We start from the raw sequence: 23,228 nt of genomic DNA on the forward strand, positions 1-23,228 counted from the left end.
ACAGAGGGTGATGGTGGCGGGTTGTTTTTCAGACTGAAGGCCTGTGACCAGTGGAGTGCCACAAGGATCGGTGCTGGGCCCTCTATTTTTTGTCATTTACATAAATGATTTGGATGTGAGCATAAGAGGTACAGTTAGTAAGCTTGCAGATGACACCAAAATTGTAGGTGTAGTGGACAGCGAAGACGGATACCTCAGATTACAACAGGATCTGGACCAGATTGGTCAATGGGCTGAGAAGTGGCAAATGGAGTATAATTCAGATAAATGCAAGGTGCTGCATTTTGGGAAAGCAAATCTTAGCAGGACTTATACACCTTAATAGTAAGGTCCTAGGGAGTGTAGCTGAACAAAGAGACCTTGGAGTGCAGGTTCATAACTCCTTGAAAGTGGAGTCGCAGATAAATAGGATAGTGAAGAAGGTGTTTGGTATGCTTTCCTTTATTGGTCAGAGTATTGAGTGCAGGAGTTAGGAAGTCATGTTGCATCTGGACAGGATATTGGTTAGGCCACTGTTGGAATATTGCGTGCAATTCTGGTCTCCTTCCTATTGTAAAGATGTTGTGAAGCTTGAAAGGATTCAGAAAACATTTACAAGGATGTTGCCAGGGTTGGAGGATTTGAGCTATAGGGAGAGGCTGAATGGGCTGGGGCTGTTTTCCCAGGAGCTTCGGAGGCTGAGGGGTGACCTTATAGAGGTTGACAAAATTATGAGGGGCATGGATAGGATAAATAGGCAAAGCTTTCCCCTGGGGTCAGGGAATCCAGAACGAGAGGGAATGAGCTGCCAGAGGATGTGGTGGAGGCTAGTACAATTGCATCATTTAAGAGGCATTTGGATGGGTATATGAATAGGAAGAGTTTGGAGGGATGTGGGCCGGGTGCTGGCAGGTGGGACTAGATTGGGTTGGGATATCTGGTCGGCATGGACGGGTTGGATGTAGGGTCTGTTTCCATGCTGTACATCTCTATGACTCCATGACTGTTTAGAATGAGTTACCTTCAGAACTACATCCTGGAAATTTAGCAGGTTGGGAGTGGTTTGATTGTAGTTTCCAGATTAAACAGACTTCATAGTTTCTGCCTATCTTATTTCCGTTGATTGGAGACTCCAGGATTCACACAGCGTCTAAAGTTTAGATTCAGATCTTGTCAGGAGTGCAATTCTCAAACACAATAACACGCAAGGTGGTCGAAGACTGTCACGCCCCCACAAGTGACAACAGACGCTAGATTAATTGCAAAGCGTTTTAAAATGAGACATATAGATTTGGGCGGCTATTAAGAGATATTAAGGGATTCTGGATTGAAAGTGTGCATGTGAAACTAGGTCACAGATCAGTCACAAACTCATGGATAAGACTTGAGAACCACAAGGAAAAACGCAGGAAAGTGAAGTTGAGGATTATTATAGCAGCTATGATCTCATTAGATTAGATTAGATTACTTACAGTGTGGAAACAGGCACTTCGGCCCAACACGTCCACACCGTCCCGCCGAAGCGCAACCCACCCCTCCATTTACCCCTTTAACCTAACACTATGGGCAATTTAGCATGGCCAATTCACCTGACCCGCACATCTTTGGACTGTGGGAGGAAACCGGAGCACCCGGAGGAAACCCATGCAGACACGGGGAGAATGTGTAAACTCCACACAGTCAGTCGCCTGAGTCAGGAATTGAACCCAGATCTCTGGCGCTATGAGGCAGCAGTGCTAACCACTGTGCCACCGTGCCGCCCGCTCATTGAATGGCAGAGCAGACTCGATGGGCCAAATGGCCTTCTTCTGCTTCTATTTCTAATGGTCTGAACTAGTCTCCTCCTGCTTGTATGATCCCATGTCTTTCTTCTTACTGTGTAGGTGGTTGTGAAAGTGTGTGCACGTTCTGTGTCTGAAGGTGGGTGCATGTTCATTCAGATGTGTGTGCATGTTCTGTATGTGTCTGTAGGTGGGTGCTTGTGTATTCAGATCTGTGTGTACAGTGCTTAGGACACTCCACAAGCACAATAAGACAAAATACTGCAGATGCTGGAAATCTGAAACAAACATAGCAAATGCTGGAGAAAGTTCTGGAAGCATTGGGTTTCCTCCGGGTGCTCCGGTTTCCTCCCACAGTCCAAAGATGTGCAGGTTAGGTGAATTGGCCATGCTAAATTGCTTGTAGTGTTAGATGGATTAGTCAGGGGTAAATATAGGGGGGTGGGTTTCTCTTCGGAGGGTCGGTGTGGACTTGTTGGGGCGAAGGGCCTATTTCCACACTGTAGGTCATCTAATCTAATCTAATCTAATCTGTGGAAAGAGAAACCCAACTAACATCTGTTCCATTAAGGATGACGATTGGGTGTGAAACCTCCAGTGTCAAATAGCTTGCTAAACACCCTCTTTCCTGTTATGTGCAGAAATGGTCTTACACACAACTGACCTGTTTCCCCAAGACCAAACCACCTGTGTTTTCTTTTTCCTTGACGAACTACTGCCAGTAAGTCTCCCATGTTTGCAATTCACATGCAAAGCCTATTTTTCATTCCACTCTCAGTGTGAGACTGCAGGTGGCTGTACAGACTGATGTCGACTACCACAGGCTGTGTTACACTAGGGGTGTGTGGTGGTCATGGGATGGGGTGGGTGGGGCAGTGTGCTCCTTGAAGAACCCTTTAAGGGTAATCAGAGGTAGAGGGGGACGGGGCGAAATGAAAATGGAGTTGGAAGGGGAACACTCACAGTGTTGCCTGACACAGTTGTGCAGCTGACCCCTAAAGAAACATTGGCCAATGGGAATGAGCACTTTCAGAGGAGACCGAGGAAAGAAACCCCATAACTCTCTGTCCCTCAGGATGACTTTAAGCTGCATCAAACTCTTAAGGAGCAGAAAGGACAGCGGCAGAAATATTGCAACTTAGGGCTGAATATTCTTGTGATATTTAAGCTGTGGCATCTCCATCACATTTCACATTTCTCTCTGCTGGTATAGAATCATAGAATCCCTACAGTGTGGAAACAGGCCCTTCAGCCCAACACATCCAGACTGACCTTCCGAAGAGTAACCCACCCAGACCCATTCCTCTACATTTCCTCTGACCCATACATCCCTGAACACGATAGACAATTTAACATGGCCAATTCACCTAATATGCACATCTTTGGATTGTTGGAGGTATCTGGACCACCTTGAGGAAACCCACACAGACATGGGGAGAATTTGCAAACTCCTGAGACAATCACCTGAGGCTGGAATCTAACCCGGGTCCCTGGCGCTGTGAGGCATCAGTGCTAACCACTGAGCCACTGTACTGCCCATACTAGCGGGTTTCTCCCATGCCACCATCCCAGACACATTATGTATCCACCCTCCCAGCCCTAGGGCACCTCTCTCTTGTTTGATGCTAGCCCTGTGGCCCATTCATCACAGCTGGAAGAACTTGCCAGTTTTGGGGCATCCAGAATAGGTCAGGGTCACAGTGCCATCTTCAAACACTAGCCATGCACAAGGCCATTGGCAGTCTAGGGTTGTCATTCACCAATAGGGGCACAGCAGCCAGCAACGGGCAACATGGCACCACTAATAACTCCTTACACGTTCATTCCGCTCCACCCCTGGTCATCACTCAAGCTACCAAGGTGAATAACCTCAAAGTGGACCAATGTGATGGTCAGTTGCAAAAGCAGGAAGGTGATAGATTTTGTTTTTTAATTTATTCATTCATGGAATGAGTGCATCACGCTCTAGGCCAGCAGTTACTGCCCATCCCTAATTGTCCAGTTGAGAGTCAACCACATTGCTGTGGGTCTGCAGTCGCATGTAGGCCAGACCAGGTAAGGATGGCAGTTTCCTTTTTCAAGAACATTAGTGAACCAGATGGATCTTTCCTGACAATTGATTCATGGTCACTATTCAACTCTTTATTCCAGACTTAAAAGTGAATTCAAATTCCACCATCTAACACAATGGGATTTGAACTGGGGTCCCCACAACATTATGCAGGTCTCAAAATTAATAGTCAATTGACAATACCACGGGGCCATCATCTCCCCCTAGAATGGGGAAGGGGTAGGTACAATAAGACCTGGGTGTCCTTGTGCATCCATCACTGAAGCATGCAGGTGCAGCAGGGGGGTAAAGAAGGCCAATGATATATTGGCCTTCATAGTGAGAGGATTAGGGTACAGGAGCAGGGAGGTCTTGCTGCAAATATACAGGGCCAATTGTACACAGAATATTGTGTGCAGTTTTGCTCTCCTTATCTTAGGAAGGATGTTCTGGCGATGGAGGGAATAGAACAAAGGTTTCCCAGACTGATTCCTGGGATGGCAGGTCTGAGGGATGAAGAGATATTGGATCAGTTATACTCACTGGTATTTAGATGAATGAGATGGGGATCTCATAGAAACATATAAAATTCCAACAGGACTGGACAGGAACAAAGGAAGAATGTTCTTGATGATCAGGAAGTTCAGAACCATGGCTCACAGTCTAAGGATAAGGGCTTGGCCATTTTGGACTGAGATGAGGAGAAATATCTTCATCCAGATTGTGGTGATCCTGTGGAATTTTCTGCCATGGTGAGCATTTGAGGCCAAAACATTGCTTGTTTTCAAGGAGTTAGGTATAGTTCTTAGAGCTAACGAGGTCAAAGGGTATGAGAAGAAAGCAGCAACATGGACTGAGTTGGAAGATCAGCCATGATCATATCAAAGGGCCGAATGGCTAACTCCTGTTCTTATTCCCTTTGTTTCTATGAGGTGCCAGGGCACATTAATGCAGAGGGCCATCCCACCTTACAACCTTCTCTCTAAGTTACTGTTACTCTTTTCCAAATGTCCACTGTGGCCCAGAGGCTTCTCAATGTGGGGCTATCACATACAGTCGTAGAGATGGAAACAGACTCTTCAGTCCAACTTATCCATGCCGACCAAATATCCCAACCTAATCTGGACCCATTTGCCAGCATTTGACCCATATCGCTGTAAACTATTCCTGTTCATACACCCATCCAGATGCCTTTTAAATGTTGTCATTATACCAGCCTCCACCACTTCCTCTGGCAGCTCATTCCATACACACACCACCCTCTGCATGAAAATGTTGCCCCTTAGGTCCTTCTTATATCTTTCCCCTCTCACCCTCAACCTACGCCCTCTAGTTCTGCATCCCCCACCCCAGGAAGAAAACCTTGGCTATTTATCCTATCCAAGCTCCTCATGATTTTATAATTTGGAGACGGCGGTGTTGGACTGGGGTGTACAAAATTAAAAATCACACAACACCAGGTCACAACGCGTAGCCCTCCAATTCCTCTGCTCCAATCCCAACCTCACCATCAAGCCAGCGGATAAAGGGGGCGCAGTGGCAGTCTGGCACACTGAAGCCAAACGCCAACTCAAGTACACCTCTCCCTACTACCCCCTCGACCATGACCCCACCCCCCATCACCAAACCATCATCTCCCAGACCATACAGAACCTCATCACCTCAGGAGATCTCCCACCCACAGCTTCCAACCTCATAGTCCGGGAACCCTGCACTGCCCGGTTCTACCTCCTTCCCAAGATCCATAAGCCTGACCACCCTGGCCGACCCATTGTTTCAGCCTGCTCCTGCCCTACTGAACTCATCTCTACCTACCTCGACACTGTCCTAGCCCCCTAGTCCAGGAACTCCCTACATACGTTCGAGACACCACCCACGCCCTCCACCTCCTCCAAGACTTCCGTTTCCCCGGCCCCCAATGCCTCATCTTCACCATGGATATCCAATCCCTCTACACCTCCATCCGCCATGACCAGGGCCTCCAAGCCCTCCGTTTCTTCCTCTCCAGACGTCCCCAACAGTACCCTTCCACCGACACTCTCATTCGTGGAACTGGTCCTCACCCTTAACAATCTTTCTCCTTCGAATCCTCCCACTTCCTCCAGACCAAAGGGGTAGCCATGGGCACACGTATGGGCCCCAGCTATGCCTGTCTCTTTGTTGGCTACGTAGAACAGTTGATCTTCCGTAATTACGCCGACACCACTCCCCACCTTTTCCTCCGTTACATTGATGACTTCATTGGCGCCACCTCGTGCTCCCGCGAGGAGGTTGAGCAAATCATCAACTTCACCAACACATTCCAGCCTGACCTTTAATTCACCTGGACCATCTCTGACACCTCCCTCCCCTTCCTGGACCTCTCCATCTCTATTAATGACGACTGACTTGACACTGACATTTTTTACAAACCCACCAATTCCCACAGCTACCTGGATTACACCTCTTCCCCCCCTACCTCTTGCAAAAATGCCATCCCGTATTCCCAATTCCTCCACCTCCGCCATATCTGCTCCCAGGAGGATCAGTTCCACCACAGAACACACCAGATGGCCTCCTTCTTTAGAGACTGCAATTTCCCTTCCCACGTGGTTAAAGATGCCCTCCAACGCATCTCGTCCACCTCCCACACCTCCGCCCTCAGACCCCACCCCTCCAACCATAACAAGGACAGAACGCCCCTGGTGCTCACCTTCCACCCTACCAACCTTCGCATAAACCAAATCATCCGCCGACATTTCCGCCACCTCCAAAAAGACCCCACCACCAGGGATATATTTCCCTCCCCACCCCTTTCCGCCTTCCTCAAAGACCGTTTCCTCCGTGACTACCTGGTCAGGTCCACGCCCCCTACAACCCACCCTCCCATCCTGGCACCTTCACCTGCCACCGCAGGAACTGTAAAACCTGCGCCCACACCTCCTCTCTCACCTCTATCCAAGGCCCTAAAGGAGCCTTTCACATCCATCAAAGTTTTACCTGCACATCCACCAATATCATTTATTGTATCCATTGCTCCTGATGTGGTCTCCTCTACATTGGGGAGACTGGGCGCCTCCTAGCAGAGCGCTTTAGGGAACATCTCCGGGACACCCGCACCAATCAACCACACCGCCCTGTGGCCCAACATTTCAACTCCCCCTCCCACTCTGCCGAGGACATGGAGGTCCTGGGCCTCCTTCACCGCCGCTCCCTCACCACCAGACGCCTGGAGGAAGAATGCCTCATCTTTCGCCTCGGAACACTTCAACCCCAGGGCATCAATGTGGACTTCAACAGTTTCCTCATTTCCCCTTCCCCCACCTCATCCTAGTTCCAAACTTCCAGCTCAGCACTGTCCCCATGACTTGTCCGGACTTGTCCTACCTCCCTATCTCCTTTTCCACCGATCCACTCCACCCTCTCCTCCCTGACCTATCACCTTCATCCCCTCCCCCACTCACCTATTGTACTCTATGCTACTTTCTCCCCACCCCCACCCTCCTCTAGCTTATCTCTCCACTCTTCAGGCTCTCTGCCCTTATTCCTAATGAAGGGCTTTTGCCCGAAATGTTGATTTCGCTGCTCCTCGGATGCTGCCTGAACTGCTGTGCTCTTCCAGCACCACTAATCCAGAAAACAAGTTTATGTTCCAACAGGTTTAATTGGAAGCACTAGCTTTCGGAGCGCCACTCCTTCAACAGGTGGTTGTGGAGGGCTCAATCCTAACACACAGAATTTATAGCAAAAATTTACAGTGTGATGTAACTGAAATTATATATTGAAAAAGACCTGAATTGTTTGGTGAGTCTCTCATCTTTTAGAATGAGCACATTGGTTTCAATTCTTTCATATGTAAATTCCAGAACTTTCTAAAGATGCATTCTCAAGTGAGCTTTAACAATAGGTATCATGTCAGCCCAGATAAGGCATTGAAGTTGTGAGGTGCCCTGTGTGAGGCTGTCTGTGCCACAATGTTCAGACTGATTCTAATCTAAAAAAGGAATTTACAGAATCTTACATGGGTTCCTGCAGTTTTTAAGCAAAATATAGTATAATTCTGCAAATACAAATTCATCCCACAAACTTATGTGTGTGTTCACGTGGGTGTGGGTGTTTGGGAGGGGTGAGTATGAGTGTGTGTTGAGAGAGTGTGTGTATGTGTATCTGCGTGAGTGTAAACGGGTATCAGTGTCTGTGAGAGGGTGCGTGTATGAGTGTGGGAGTGTATATGGGAGCGTATAAGAGAGACCTTGTGCATGAGAGAGGGTCTGCGTGAGTGGGTCTGCAGGAGTGTGCGTGCGTGTGTAGTGCAGTGCAGTGGGGTCACCTGTAGTGTGACATGAACCCAAGGACCCCATTTGAGGCCATCCCCATGGGTACTGAACTTGGCTATCAGCCTCTGCTTAGCCACCTTTTCAATATATAATTTCAGTTACATCACACTGTAAACATTTGTTTTTAATTCTGTGTCTTACGATCTTATACTCCACAACCACCTTATGAAGGGGCAGCGCTCTAAAAGCTAGTGCTTCCAAATAAGCCTGTTGGACTGTAACCTGGAATACAAATCATGCTTTTTCAAACTGCGTCCACAAGGTGGAAGTATAGTTCAAGCATTATCAATTGTTCGGTGCCAGTATTTGTAATTAATGTTGCATGAGAGCTTGTATTTGCAGATAATCTATAGATATCAAATTAAAGCTGTTATCACTTTTAACTAATGCATTTCAGCCATTGTAGAATAACTGTAGTATTGCCAATTACAACTCAAGGCTAAACTATTAAAATATCAATTACAAACTGGAAACATTCCACAATATAAACTTGTCTTCCTTTAGTCGAACAGGTTTATTTGAAATCACAAGCCTTCAGAGCATAGCCCCCACATCAGGATGACGTTCATCTGATGAAGGACTGCACTCTGAAAGCTTGTGATATCAAATAAACCTGTTGGCTATAACCTGGTGTGATGTGACTTCTGTCTTTGTTCACCCCAGTCCAACACCGGCACCTCCACAGCTTGCCTTGTTTTAATTGTGATCCACACCATCTCCTTTCTTTGCTAACCTGCTCAGTCTTCCCTGAGGTTTCAGGCTTTCATGAGCAGCTACCAAAGTCTTTTCCTCACTGTCTATAAAATCGGCTGATCTTTTACCAACTCATGTCTAGTCCTGTTCACACATCACCTCTGGACTTGCTGGCTTACTTTGTGCTTTTGCTTGTCCTTATTGCCATGTGTGCCATCTTCAAGATGCATGGTAGCAACTTACCAAGAGTCCTTAGATAGCATCCTTTCAAAGCCACAACCTCTACCACCAGGGTGAACAAGGGCAGCAGATACATGGGAACACCATCACTTGCAAGTTCCCCTCTGAGCCACTCACCATCTTGACATTGTCATTCCTTCACTGTGGCTGGGTCCATGTCCCAGAATCCCCTGCCTAAGGGCATTGTGAGTCAACCTGCAGCACATGGAACTGCACTGATTCAAGAACACAGCTCACAAGGGCAACTAGGGATGGGAATAAATGCTGACCCAGCCAGTAACCCCATGAATGAATAAATTAAGTGCCAGAGCAAATTTGCCACTCACAATCCAGGTGCTGCACCTCCAACATTGCAAGTGATTGCACTTCAGAAAGGAAGTACTTAACCAGAACATTCAGGGACCATAGGCGGCTATATATAAATACAATTCTCTTTTTAAACCAACTGAGTCTTTCCTGAGAGAAAGTGAGAACTGCAGATGCGAGAGAGTCAGAGTTGAAAAGTGTGGTGCTGGAAAAGCACTGCAGGTCAAGTAGCATCTGAGGAGCAGGAGAGTCGATGTTTCGGGTATAAGCTCATCATCACATTCCTGATGAAAGGCTTATGCCTGAAACATCGACTCTCCTGCTCCTTGGATGCTGCCTGACTTGCTATGATTTTCTAGGGCCACACTTTTTGACTGAGTCTTTCCTGAGTCTAATGATGGAAAATTCAAAATGTGATTCATTTTGGCCTATCCCTAACAAAAGACTGTCATGGTTTGAAGAGGGTGGTGTGTAATTGGTTCATTAAATGTTTGTTGGACTGGATGCCTGTGATGAGTGGTGTGCCTCAAGGATCAGTATTGGGCCCATTGCTGTTTGTCATCTATATCAATAGTATCAATGGGATAGTGTAGGGGGACGAGCTGAGAATAGTTCACAGGTTGGCACAACATAGAGGGCCGAAGGGCCTGTTCTGCGCTGTATTGTTCTATGTTCTATGTTCAATGATTTGGATGAGACTGTCCAAGGCATGATTAGTAAGTTTGTCAATGATTCTAAAGTAGGCAGTATTGTGGACAATGAGGAAGGGTACCAGAAATTGTAGCAGGGCCATGATCAGTTGGGGAACTGGGCTCAGAAATGGCAAATGGAGTTTAATATAGATAACTGTGAGGTCTTGCATTTTGGGACATCAAATCAAGGTAGGAGTTTCATGGTGAGTGGATGGGCCTTAAGAAGTCTAGTAGAACAGAGGGACCTTGGGGTTCAAGTGCGCTGGTCCCTGAAAGTGGAGTCACAGGTAGATAGGACAGTGAAGAAGGCTTTTGGCACACTAGCCTTCATAAGTCAGGGCAATGAGTAAAGAAGTTGGGAAGTTATGTTGTAGTTGTACAGGACTTTGGTGAGGCCGCACTTGAAGTCTTGCATTCAGCTTTGGCCAGTTTGCTGTAGGAAGGATGTTATTAAACTGGAAAGAGTGCAGAAGAAATTTACAAGGACGTTGCCAGGACTCAAGGGTCTGAGTTACAGGGAGAGGTTGGACAAGCTAGGACTTTTTTATTTAGAGCGTAGGAGACTGGAGGGGGGGGGGACCTTATACAAGTGTATAAGATCATGGAAAGCATGGACAGGGTGAATGCATTCAGTCTTTTTTCCCAGGATTGGGGAATCACGGACTAGAGGCCATCAGTTTAAGGTTAGAGGGGAAAGAATAAAAGGGAACCTGAGGGGCAACGTTTTTACACAGAGGGTGGTACGCATATGGAATGAGATGCCAGCGGAAGTGGTTGAGGTGGGTACAGTAGCAACATTTAAAAGGCATTTGGACAAATACATGGAAAGGAAAGGTTTAAAAGGAAATGGGCCAAGTGCAGGGAATTGAGGTTAGCGTGGATGGACATTTTGGTCGGCATAGATCAATTTGGGCCAAAGGGCTTGTCTCTGTGCTGTAGGACTCTATGACTCAAAATTGTCCATCACCCTGGATTGGGGAGGGAGGGAAGTGATGTATAACACAAGACACTACAACGGATAAAATGAAACAACTCCACAAAAATAAAGATAATGCCTACAAAAGACCACATGAAAGCTGTAAGTTGAGAGAGTTCTGGAAATTATTGACATATTTTAATACTTGCGTAGTTTAATTAGCCCTCTTGCTGCTCTTTAATTTCTGGAAATTGCAGATACTTCTTTCCAAAAGCAGTCAAAATGTTCTGGGAAAGAAAAAGGACATAAACATCCCAATTGTCATGACACTGGGGCTGATTTTCATAAACTGGGCACTGATGTGACATGTGTCAGACTTCAATTGGGTACACAATTCACTTGTGCTATTTTTGCTCAGCTGTACAGGATTCAGAGCAGCCCATCCCTTTTATGGCTTGATTTTATAAAATGGTTCCTCATGATAGTACAACAATCGGCAATAGAACCGGGAAGGGGAGACGGGGAGACCTTTTGCTTATTACGACCTACACTCCACCTGCCTGGAAGGGCAGCAGAAATCAATTCAAAAGTAACTTTCCAATGGGAATTTGAGTGTAGACTCGAAAAAGATTTTTTTTAAAAAAAGCTGGAAAGTGTGAAAGGGTGACATGATGAGGATAGCACAAATAAAGAGCTGACACAATGACAATGGGCTGATTGGACTCCTGGACTGCAGGAGCAATTCATGTTGCAAACAAAATTAAACCTGTGAACTCAGTACCAAATGGGACAAAGACAGAAATTGCTGGAGAAACTCAACATGTCTGGCAGCATCTGTGGGGAGACAGAAACAGAGTTGACCTTTCGAGTCCAGTTACCCTCTTTAGAAAATTTAGCTTTTTTTTCTACTTTCATAGGAAGCTACTGTTCTGCTTAGTTGAAGGCTCAGTCACAGGGGGCATTATTTTACAGTGAAGGGCAGGGGATTTAAGGAAAAATATTTTCACCCAGAGGGTGGTGGGATGGTAGTTGAGGCAGGAGTGCACATGGATAAGCACTTAAAATGTTGTAACATTTTAAGGTTATGAGCTTAGTGCTGGAAAGTGGACTTAGTGTAGACAGGTCAGTGTAGACTCGATGGGGCAAAGGACCTCTTCTATGCTGTATGACACGTGGACATGAATATCATTGGTAAGGCCAGTATTTGTTACATATCCTTAATTGCCCTTGAACTCAGTGACCTCCCTGGCCATTTCAGAGGACGTTAAGAGTCAACCACATTACCGAAGATCTGGAGTCATATGACACAGAATGTTAGAATCATAAAGGTCTCCAGCATAGAAAAAGGCCCTTCAGCCCATCATATGCAAAAACATCTACCTCATTATTCTAACCCTATTTTCCAGCTCTTGGCCCATAGCCTTCTATGCCTTGGCATCACAACTGTACATCTAAATATCCTTTAAATGTTATGAGGGTTTCTGCCTTTACCACCCTGACAGGCAATGATTCAGATTCAAAGATTTTACTTACATCTCCTTCAAACATTTTGCCCACTATCTTAAATCCATGCTCCCCTGTCATTAATCACGCCATCAAGGGGATACGTTTCTTCCTGTCTATCCTATATATACCCCTCCTAATTTTATCCATCTCAATCATGGCCCTTATCAATCTTCCCCGCTCAGATCGTCCACTTACTCTTCATGACTGATGTAGGTCAGGCCACATAGAACGGCAGATTTCCTTCCATTTTAAAAACAATTGCTTAGAGGACATGGGAATGCTGGCCAAGCCAGCATTTATTACCCACCCCTAATTGCCCAGGGGGCAGTTAGGAATCAACCACTTTGTTGTGGGTCTGGAGTCACATGTAGGCCAGACCAGGTAAGGATGGCAGTTTCGGTCCTTATAGAGATTCGTGAACCAGATAGGTATTTCCCCAACAATAGTTTCAAGGTCATCATTAGACACTTACTCCTAGACCTTTACTGAATTCAAATTTCAACCTTCAGCTGTGGTAGGATTTGAATCTGCATCCCCAGAGTGTTACCTGGGTCTCTGATTTGATTTGACTTATTATCGTCATCTGTACCTAGGTTCAGTGAAAGGTTTTGTTTTGCGTGCAGTACAGGCAGATCATACCAATGCAAAGTGTGATAGGGTAACAGAACAGAACGAGGAATACATTGTTACAGCTGCAGAGAAGGTGCACAAAGAGAGAAATCAACATTTTGTTTAAAATTTGAGAGGTCCATTCTGAGGTCTAATAGCAGCAGGGAAGAAACTGTTCTTGAATCTGTTCTTACATGTATACCAATGTTTCTATCTTCTTTCTGATGGAAGAGGGTGGAAGACAGTATTAACGGGGTGGGAGAGGTCTTTGATTGTGTTGGCTGCTTCCCCAACGCAGTGGGACATGTAGATGAAGTCAATGGATAGAAGGTTGTTTATGTGATGGACTGGGCTGTGTTCACAACTCTCTATAGTTTCCTATGATCTTGGGCAGAGCAGATGCCATACCAAGCTGTGATGCATCCGGATAGGATGCTTTCTATAGTGCATCTATAAAAATTGGTAAGAGGTAACTGGATTAATATTTTGGTAATTATACCACTGAGCCAGCACCTTCCTTTAGATGGGTGAAGTCAATGGGTTTTTACAATAAACGATGAGGTCACAGTTACTGAGATTAGCTTGCAGTTCCAGGTGGCTTCACTGTCATGGTGAGATTTGAAGCAATGTCCTCAGGGTATAAGCCTGGGTTCTCTGGATTATTAGTCCAGTGACACATCACTCTCTTTCCTATTTCAGTTATGCTTTATTGTTTTATGGTTTATAGATCATTATCAATTTGGACTTGCTGAAAAGATTGTATTTTTTTTGTTGCATGATTCTAGACCTGTGCTATCTATTAGTTTTCATTTGGAAAGGCACTCCCTGGGTATAAATAGTAGAAGATGATTCCACTCTCAATTGGAAGAATTGGGATGCCCAATCAGAAACAGCTGGGCTCTCTGATCTGCATGTGGACATGTCATTGGTCGGTAGAAACTCAAAAAACAAATTTTCATTAGCATGGGGTTAGCTAAGGGTCAGTGGGAAACAAACCCTCTGAAACGATTGTAACTATGTTAATCTGACCAAACCAAGTAGCTCTGGCTGACAGATATAAACAGCAGTGTCAGAGGTTGTGTTCACTCTAGGTGCTAGCTCTGAGCTAGCTGGGTCAGTGTAATGTACTATACATGTGTAAATAAACAGTGACTCAGTGATGGGATACTGGCCTTTCATGGAGTTATTTCCCCTCCCACTTCCAATCTATTCCTCTGGGTCCCTGGGCAGTCAGCCTCATATCCTTGAAGTGCTGTGGGCCTGACCTAAATTTCACGTTTTGAATTTTATTGGCTGCCATAATGCAACAATAATTTCATTTCAACTTCCCACCTCCAAAGACCTTAGAATCAATCACACCCAATTAGAACTCGCTTACACATTAAAGATAATATGTAAATATAACTGGTGGTGATCCTTAAACCTTTTAACTTCCGCAAACCGTTGCACCTCCATATCTCCATTTTTGAGGTGATGCTAATTTTTGTTTGATTACATACATACCTGTGAAGCAGTTGGGAAAGGTACTATATAAATGTAAGTCGTTATTGAATGAAAATGTTGATCCGGTATCTAGATTTGATTTGATGCATTTATTGTCATGTGTACCTGAGTACAGTGAAGAGTTTTGTCTATGAGATCATAGTAAGCAAGGACATACAGAACATAGGGTAAGAATAGAAACTTAGACAGAAGCATTAAAGGGTTATGTTGCACAGAGCCTGCACAAGGTGAGATCAGTGTTAGCAAGATCAGCAGTATTTGCAATTAGAGAGTCCATTCATCAGACTAATAACGGCTAGGAAGAAGCTGTTTCTGAACCTCGTGTGTGTGTGTGTGTTCAAGCTTCTGTATCTTTCTGCCTGATTGAATAGGTTGTAGGAGATCATTACATCTGCAAGCAAGCACAAGATAGAAACATCCAAAAGAAAAATCAGGAAAAACCAGCATGACTGTAAGGTTTGAAATTTCCGAGCAAACAGACACAAGGGATATTCAAGTGCTACAACTTTACTGAAAGCTGGGCAAGAATATGCAGAGACCACACACTATGTAGGCGAAGATATGGTGCTTAATATTAACACATTATTGACAACCACAAGAAACATTCTCCAAGCATGATCTGGCTGAAGTGCAGAGAACATGAATCAATAACAGCAATAACGAGGGGCCCTCTGGTGGTGCAGTGGTAGTGTCCTACCCTGTATCAGGAGGCTCAGGCTGAAGGCACACCTATTCCAATAGTGTATGACAGCAACTTTGAGCAGATTGCTTAAAGAAAACACTTAAGAGAAGGGAATGGCTTTCAGGGCAGGGTGCAGAAAGCTTAGGAAGCACGATCAAAGGTTTGGTCAGAACTTTGGGTTTTGAGAAAGGTTTTCTGAAGGCAAAGATGACAGTGAGGTGGCGAAAGTTGAAAGGCTTTGGCTGGGGGAGGGGGAATGGGGGATGGGGTTTTGAGAAAGGCTGATGGCACTGTTACTCAATGTAGGACATAGCAGGCGTGTGTGGCAATAAAAAGGAGTTGGAGGAGTAATTATTGTGGGAGGAGGGACAAGAACAGAGGAAGAATCTTACATTATAGTGTCAGTGTGAAGGCTCATAATTTGTCTTCTTACAGAAGCTTTCAATAAAAAAGAAATATGAATGGAGGTCATAAGGAGCGATCTCCAACAAAAGCATCTATGTAAATATGAAATAAAACACACATCATATCTGGTCCATCCACTCCGTTCATTAGGCAAAAACATATTTGATAAGCGCTCAGTGGTGGAAAATCTTAAACATTGAATGTTCTGTTTATTCACAGTAAGGTTTGTAATAAGTTAAAAAGCACACAACACCAGGTTACAGTCCAACAGGTTTATTTGGAAGCACTAGCTTTCAGAGAGCTGCTCCTTCATCATTGTGGAGAAGCAGCACTCCGAAAGCTAATGCTTTCAACTGACCGGGGTTTTTGTGGCAGCAGACGGGACTTAAGGATAGTGTGTTGCCTTTCTGGTGCCAGGGTTAAAGACATCATAGACAGAGTGCAGGAATTCCTCAAGGACGAAGGTGAAGAGCCAGAGATGGTGGTACATGTCGGCACAAATGACGTCGGGAAGAAGAGGAGGAGGAACATACTACAGCTGGACTTCGGAGAACTAGGAAGAAGGCTGAAAAGCAGGACGTCCAGGGTGGTTATCTCTGGTTTGCTTCCAGTTCCTTGGGCTGGTGAGGCCAGAAACAGGAAGATAATGGACTTGAACGTGTGGCTGGGGACCTGATGCAGGAAGCAAGGATTTAAATTCTTGGATCACTGGGGTATGTTTTGTGGTAAGCATAAATTATACAAGATAGACGGTTTGCACCTTAATAGGTTGGGACCAGCATTCTGGCAGGCAGGTTTGCTACTGCAACACCGCTACGTTTAAACTAAGTAGCGGGGGGGAGGGGACAAACTGGATGTTTAAGAAGGAAATTGAAGGGAAAGTTAGAACAAGGGAAGTCAAGAAAGGCAACTGTATCAATGAGGCAGAAAACTCAGAAAGGGATCATGCTGTAAGGTTGAGTGAAATAGGAGTTGATGGGAAGGGTGAGGGCAGTAATAAATTAAAAATACTATACACGAATGCACGAAGCATTAAAAATAAGATGGATGAGCTTGAGGCTCTTTTGGAAATTGGCAGGTACAATATTGTGGGGATAACTGAGACATGGCTTCAAGTGGACAGGGCCTGGAAATGAATATTGAAGGCTACACATGCTATCGTAAGGACAGACTGACGGGCAGAGGGGGTGAGGTGGCCACGTTGGTAAGGGATGATTTCAGTCCCTTGCGCGGGGGGACCTAGAATCAGGGGATGTAGAGTCAGTGTGGATAGAGCTGAGAAATACTAAGACCCTCTTGGGAGTTATCTACAGGCCCCCAAACAGTAGTCTGGATGTCGGATGTAAGTTGAATCAGGAGCTGAAATTGGCCTGTACCAATAATGTTACTACAGTTGTTATGGGGGATTTCAACATGCAGGTAGACTGGGAGAATCAGGATGGTATTGGACCTCAAGAAAGAGACTTTGTGGAGTGCCTCAGAGATGGATTCTTAGAACAGCTGGTGCTGGAGCCGACCAGGGAGAAGGCAATTCTGGATCTGGTATTGTGCAACGAAACAGAATTGGTCAGGGACCTCGAAGTGAAGGAGCCATTGGGAAGTAGTGACCATAATACAATAAGCTTCAATCTGCAATTTGAGAGGGAGAGGGTACAATCGGAAGTGACAATATTTCTGTTGAATAAAGGGAACTATGGAGCTATGAGGGAGGAGCTGGCCAAGGTTCAATGCTGCAATACCTTAGCAGGGATGATAGTGGAGGAACAATGGCGGATATTTCTCTGTATAATGCAGAAGATGCAGGATCAGTTCATTCCAAAAAGGAAGAAAGAACCTAGGAAGAGGCATGGGTGGCCGTGGCTGACGAAGGAAGTTAAGAAACATATAAAGTTAAAAGAGAAAAAGTATAACAAAGCAAAGATAAGTGGGAAAACTGAGGACTGGGAAGCTTTTAAAGAACAACAGAGGATTACTAAGAAGGAAATACGCAGAGGAAAAATGAGGTACAAAGGTAAACTGGCCAAAAATATAAAGGAGGATAGTAAAAGCTTTTTTAGGTATGTGAAAAGCAAAAAAATGGTTAAGACTAAAATTGGGCGCTTGAAGACAGAAACAGGGGAATATATTACGGGGAACAAAGAAATGGCAGAAGAATTGAATTGGTACTTCAGATCTGTGTTCACTGGGGAAGACACAACCAATCTCCCGGAGGTAACAGTGGCTGAAGAACCTGAACTTAAGGGAATTTATATTTGCCAGGAATTGGTGTTGGAGAGACTGTTAGGTCTGAAGGTTGATAAGTCCCCGGGGCCTGATGCTCTACATCCCAGGGTACTGAAGGAGGTGGCTCGAGAAATTGTGGATGTGTTGGTGATTATTTTCCAGAGTTCAATAGATTCGAGGGTGGCTAATCTTATACCACTTTTTAAGAAAGGTGGGAGAGAGAAAGCAGGAAATTATAGACCAGTTAGTCTGACCTCAGTGGTGGGAAAGATGCTGGAGTCTATTATAAAGGATGAAATTACGACACATCTGGATAGTAGTAACAGGATAGGTCAGAGTCAGCATGGATTTATGAAGGGGAAATCATGCTTGACTAATCTTCTGGAATTTTTTAAGGATGTAACTCTGAAGATGGACGAGGGAGATCCAGTAGATGTGTTGTACCTGGACTTTCAGAAAGCTTTTGATAAAGTCCCACATAGGAGGTTAGTGAGCAAAATTAGGGCGCATGGTATTAGGAGCAAAGTACTAACTTGGATTGAAAGTTGGTTGGCTGTTAGGAAACAAAGAGTAGTGATAAACGGCTCCATTTCGGAATGGCAGGCAGTGACCAGTGGGGTACCGCAGGGAACAGTACTGGGACAGCAGCTTTTTATAATATATGTTAATGATATAGAAGATGATATTAGCAATAATATTGGCAAATTTGCTGATGATACTAAGCTGGTGGCAGGGTGAAATGTGATGAGGATGTTAGGAGATTACAGGGTGACCTGGACAGGTTAGGTGAGTGGTCAGATGCATGGCAGATGCAGTTTACTGTGGATAAATGTATGGTTATTCACTTTGGTGGCAAGAACAGATTACTACCTAAATGGAATCAATTTAGGTAAAAGGGCAGTACAGAGAGATCTGGGTGTTCTTGTACATCAGTCAATGAAGGTAAGCATGCAGGTACAGCAGGTAGTGAAGAAGGCTAATAGTATGCTGGCCTTCATAACAAGAGGGATTGAGTATAGAAGCAAAGAGGTTCTTCTGCAGCTGTACAGGGCCCTGGTGAGACCACACTTGGAGTACTGTGTGAGTTCTGGTCTCCAAATTTGAGGAAAGACATTCTGGCTATTGAGGGAGTGCAGCGTAGGTTCACGAGGTCAATTCCTGGAAGGGCGGGATTACCTTACACTGAAAGACTGGAGCAACTGGGCTTGTATATCCTTGAGTTTAGAAGACTGAGAGGGGATCTGATTGAGACATATAAGATTATTAAAGGATTGAACACTCTGGAGGCAGGAAACATGTTTCCGCTGATGGGTGAGTGCCGAACCAGAGGACACAGCTTAAAAATACAGGGTAGACCATTTAGGACAGAGATGAGGAGAAACTTCTTCACCCAGAGAGTGGTGGCTGAGTGGAATGCCCTGCCCCAGAGGGCAGTGGAGGCCCAGTCACTGGATTCATTTAAGAAAGAGTTGGATAGAGGTCTCAAGGATTGTGGAATCAAGGGTTATGGAGATAAGGCAGGAACAGGATACTGATTAAGGATGATCAGCCATGATCATATTGAATGGTGGTGCAGGCTTGAAGGGCAGAATGGCCTACTCCTGCACCTATTGTCTATTGTCTATTGTCAATTAAACCTGTTGGACTATAACCTGGTGTTGTGTGATTTTTAACTTTGTACACCCCAGCCCAACACCAGCATCTCCAAATCAAGTTTGTAATATGTATTGGAATATAATCTAGAGGAAAAAAAGACATTTTTAAAGCACCTCATTGGATGTGGCTCAGAACAGGAAAACAGACTTGAGGTAAATCAACCGTGATCTCACAGAATTGTAGAGTTGGTTCAGGAATCTGTGTGTGGCCTGTTCCTATTTCTTACATTCTTATCTCTCAAGTGTCTCGACGATGAATTACTCTGAACTGTAGTGATTGCTGCGGTGAATCACACAGAGATAGCTGCAAAGTCAATTGAAGTGTTTAAAAGGAAGATAAATGCTTCTTTGAGATTGAAGGGGGCATTCAGGGATGTGGAGAAAAGGTAGCAAACTGGGACTGAAAAGAAAGCCCAGTGATCAACAATGAAGTGTGCAGAAGAGACTCAATGGGATGAATAGACGGCAGCTGTCGCTGCACTGGACTCAAGATAGAGACACAGAAAGAATCGTTTGCGCTTGCTGTTGAGACCAGAACTTTCAGCAATAGATATAAGATAGTCATTAATGAACCCAACAGGGAAATTCTTTTCCCAGAGAACAGTTTGAATATAGAACTTGCTGTCACAAAGAGCAATTGAGGTGAACGGTATAGCAGCATTTAAGAGAAATCTAGTCAAAACAAAACGAAGGAGAATAGAAGGACATGATACTGCAATTAAATGAAGAGGAGTGGGGGCCGGGTTTGTTAGATTCTGATGGGCTGAATGGCCTATTTGGTACTATTAAAATTGTTACACTGTGAATAAGCCACATTATCAATGATTGATAAAGACGTCTGTTTGATTCGAATGTAATCGCTCCATTGCACTGCTGATTGCTATACTCCCAGTTTCACTGCACATCAATACTGCACTAATTAAATATAGAACATGGTGGAAGCCACTTACTGTGAATGTGGAAATACAGATGAAACAATTAAGAATTCTCTCAAGGACGATGGAGTGCTTCTACTCACACTCTATCCAACTCATGTTATCTCTGAAGAAAGATCACCTTTTATTCAGTGAATAAACAGAATATTCAATGCATTACTGAGCCACATGGGGCTCAGGGTCTTAACTTGCACCTTATCTGATCTCAGCCCAGACAGGATGTGGGGTTCTTCAGGTGGCCTCAGGACCCTTGTTTAGAGATGAGTGGGAAGCAGATGAACTTGTGTGATCATTAATCACTTGCACAGTTTGATAAGGATAGCATTGGGTAGTGCTGGGATTCTCTTCACAGCCACTTTTAATAGGGTTACATTTTTTCTATTCACTCATAGGATGTGGTCGTCACTGACTCCACCAGTATTTATTGCCCATCCCTAATTGCTAAGAGGAAAGTTAAGAGCCAACCGCAGTGCTGTGGGCCTGGCGTTACATGTAGGCCAGACCAGGTAAGGATGGCAGATTCCTTCCTCAAAGTGAAGCAGATGGGCCTTCCTCCATTTCACCCCAACTGTTTCACAGTCATCGTTAGATTCCCAAATTTTATTGAATTCAAATTCCACCATAGCAGAGATTTGAAATTTGGTCCCCAGAACATTACCTGGGTCTCTGGGTTAATCATCCAGTGGTAATACTACTAGGCCATCACCTCTCCCTATGTGTGGAGAGGGTACTGCTGTGACTTAGTAGGTAGCAACCCTACCTTTGACTCAGAAGTGTGTGACCTCAAGATCCGCATGGACACCCGCGTGGACACGGAGAAGATGTGCAAACTCCTCACAGTGTCTCTGTCTAATAGTGAAGGAGTCATTCCCCTCCTCACAAACATTTTGCACCCAATTGCACCTCTGCTTCAGGATAGATGTGTGCCTTTAGAATGTTCTAACATAATACCTCATCTGGCTGAATAATTTGAGGACGAGGAGTTAACCTGGGTGAAGCAATACCCCAACAGCAATTGAAGCCTCATTAGATCATGGTGTTAGACCTACTTTATAACATGGAGGTTTGAATTCAGATTCAAAGGACAATTTCCATCAGGCAGCTCCTGGAGGTTGCACTGCTAATCCCTTCCCATGATCAAGGGCCGACAGATCCAGGCCTACATAACTCAATGGAGTAAATATCAGGAGATTTTATATGAAGTGCTTTTTACAAATGTAAGATATCCCAAATGGTTATGCTGTCTATGAAACAGCCTGCAGATATAGCCCCAGTTATAAAACAGGGAATAAAGTGGCAGACAACTTAGTTACACAGCCACTCAGCTCCAGACCTCATTACAGACTTGGTTCAAATATGGACAACAGTGTCTAACTCCAGAGGTGAGATAAGAGTGACTGTCGTTGACATCAATGGTGTTTTTGATTGATGTAGCATCAAGGAACTCTAGCAAACCCAGAGTCGATGGGAGTCTGCTAATTGGAGTCATACCTAGCACAAAGGTTGTGCTCATTGGAGGTCAGTCATCTCAGCTCCAGGACTTTGCTGCATGAGTTCCTCACAGTAGTATCCTAGGTCCTTTCGTCTTCAGCTACTTCAATGACCTTCCCTTTATCAGAAAGTCAGAAGCAGGGATGCTTGTTGGTAATTGTTCATTGGTCCAGACAATCACAAAGGCCAACCTCCCATCCATAGAATCCATCTACCAGGCCCGCTGTCAAGGAAAGGCTGCCAGCATTCTCAAAGATTCACCCCACCCTGGCAATGGTTTTCTACAACCTCCACCATAGGGGAGATGGTACAGAAGCCTGAACACACGCACCTGCCGGTTTCGTTACAGTTTCTACCCTACTGTTGTTAGAATATTGAATGGACTCTCAAACTCTTAATATTCGCCTGTACCTGTGTTTTTGTTTTTGCCGCTGTTTACTCTGTGGTTAGCACTGCTGCCTCACAGCGCCAGAGACCCGGGTTCAATTCCCGCCTCAGGCGACTGACTGTGTGGAGTTTGCACGTTCTCCCTGTGTCTGTGTGGGTTTCCTCCGGGTGCTCCGGTTTCCTCCCACAGTCCAAAGATGTGCAGGGCAGGTGAATTGGCCATACTAAATTGCCCGTAGTGTTAGGTAAGGGGTAAATGTAGGGGTATGGGTGGGTTGCGCTTCGGCGGGGCGGTGTGGACTTGTTAGGCCGAAGGGCCTGTTTCCACACTGTAAGTAATCTAATCTAATCTAATCTAATCTAATCTAATCTAATCTAATCTAATCTATGCTACTTAACTGTGATCTACTTGTATTGCTCACAAGACAAAGCTTATCACTGTGCCTCGGTACACAGGACAATAAATTCAATTCAATTGTTCAGCATTATTCGTGATCTCTCAGATACTGAAATAGCCCATGACCATATGCAGCAAGATCTGGGCAACACACAGATTTTGGCTCATGTGTGATGTGAAAGTTATTTGCTACTTCAGTGCTAGGCAATAACCACCTCCAACATGTGAGAATCTAACCATCTTGCCCGCCCTTGATGTACAGCAGCATCACTATTACGAGTCTTCCCTATCAACATCCTCAGTAACTCCCATTGATCAGAAACTGAACTGTACCAGCGATATAAATACTGCGGCTACAAGAGCAAATCAGAGGCAGAGAGCTCTGCAATGATTAACTCACTATCTCCTAATGCTTGTGAACAAGTCAGGAATGCAAGTGAATACTCCCCACTTAACTAGATA

This window comes from Chiloscyllium plagiosum, unplaced genomic scaffold (assembly GCF_037043375.1).
Source record: "Chiloscyllium plagiosum isolate Xiang-an unplaced genomic scaffold, Cpla_swu_hap1 HiC_scaffold_28, whole genome shotgun sequence".
NCBI classification, from domain to species: Eukaryota; Metazoa; Chordata; class Chondrichthyes; order Orectolobiformes; family Hemiscylliidae; genus Chiloscyllium; species Chiloscyllium plagiosum.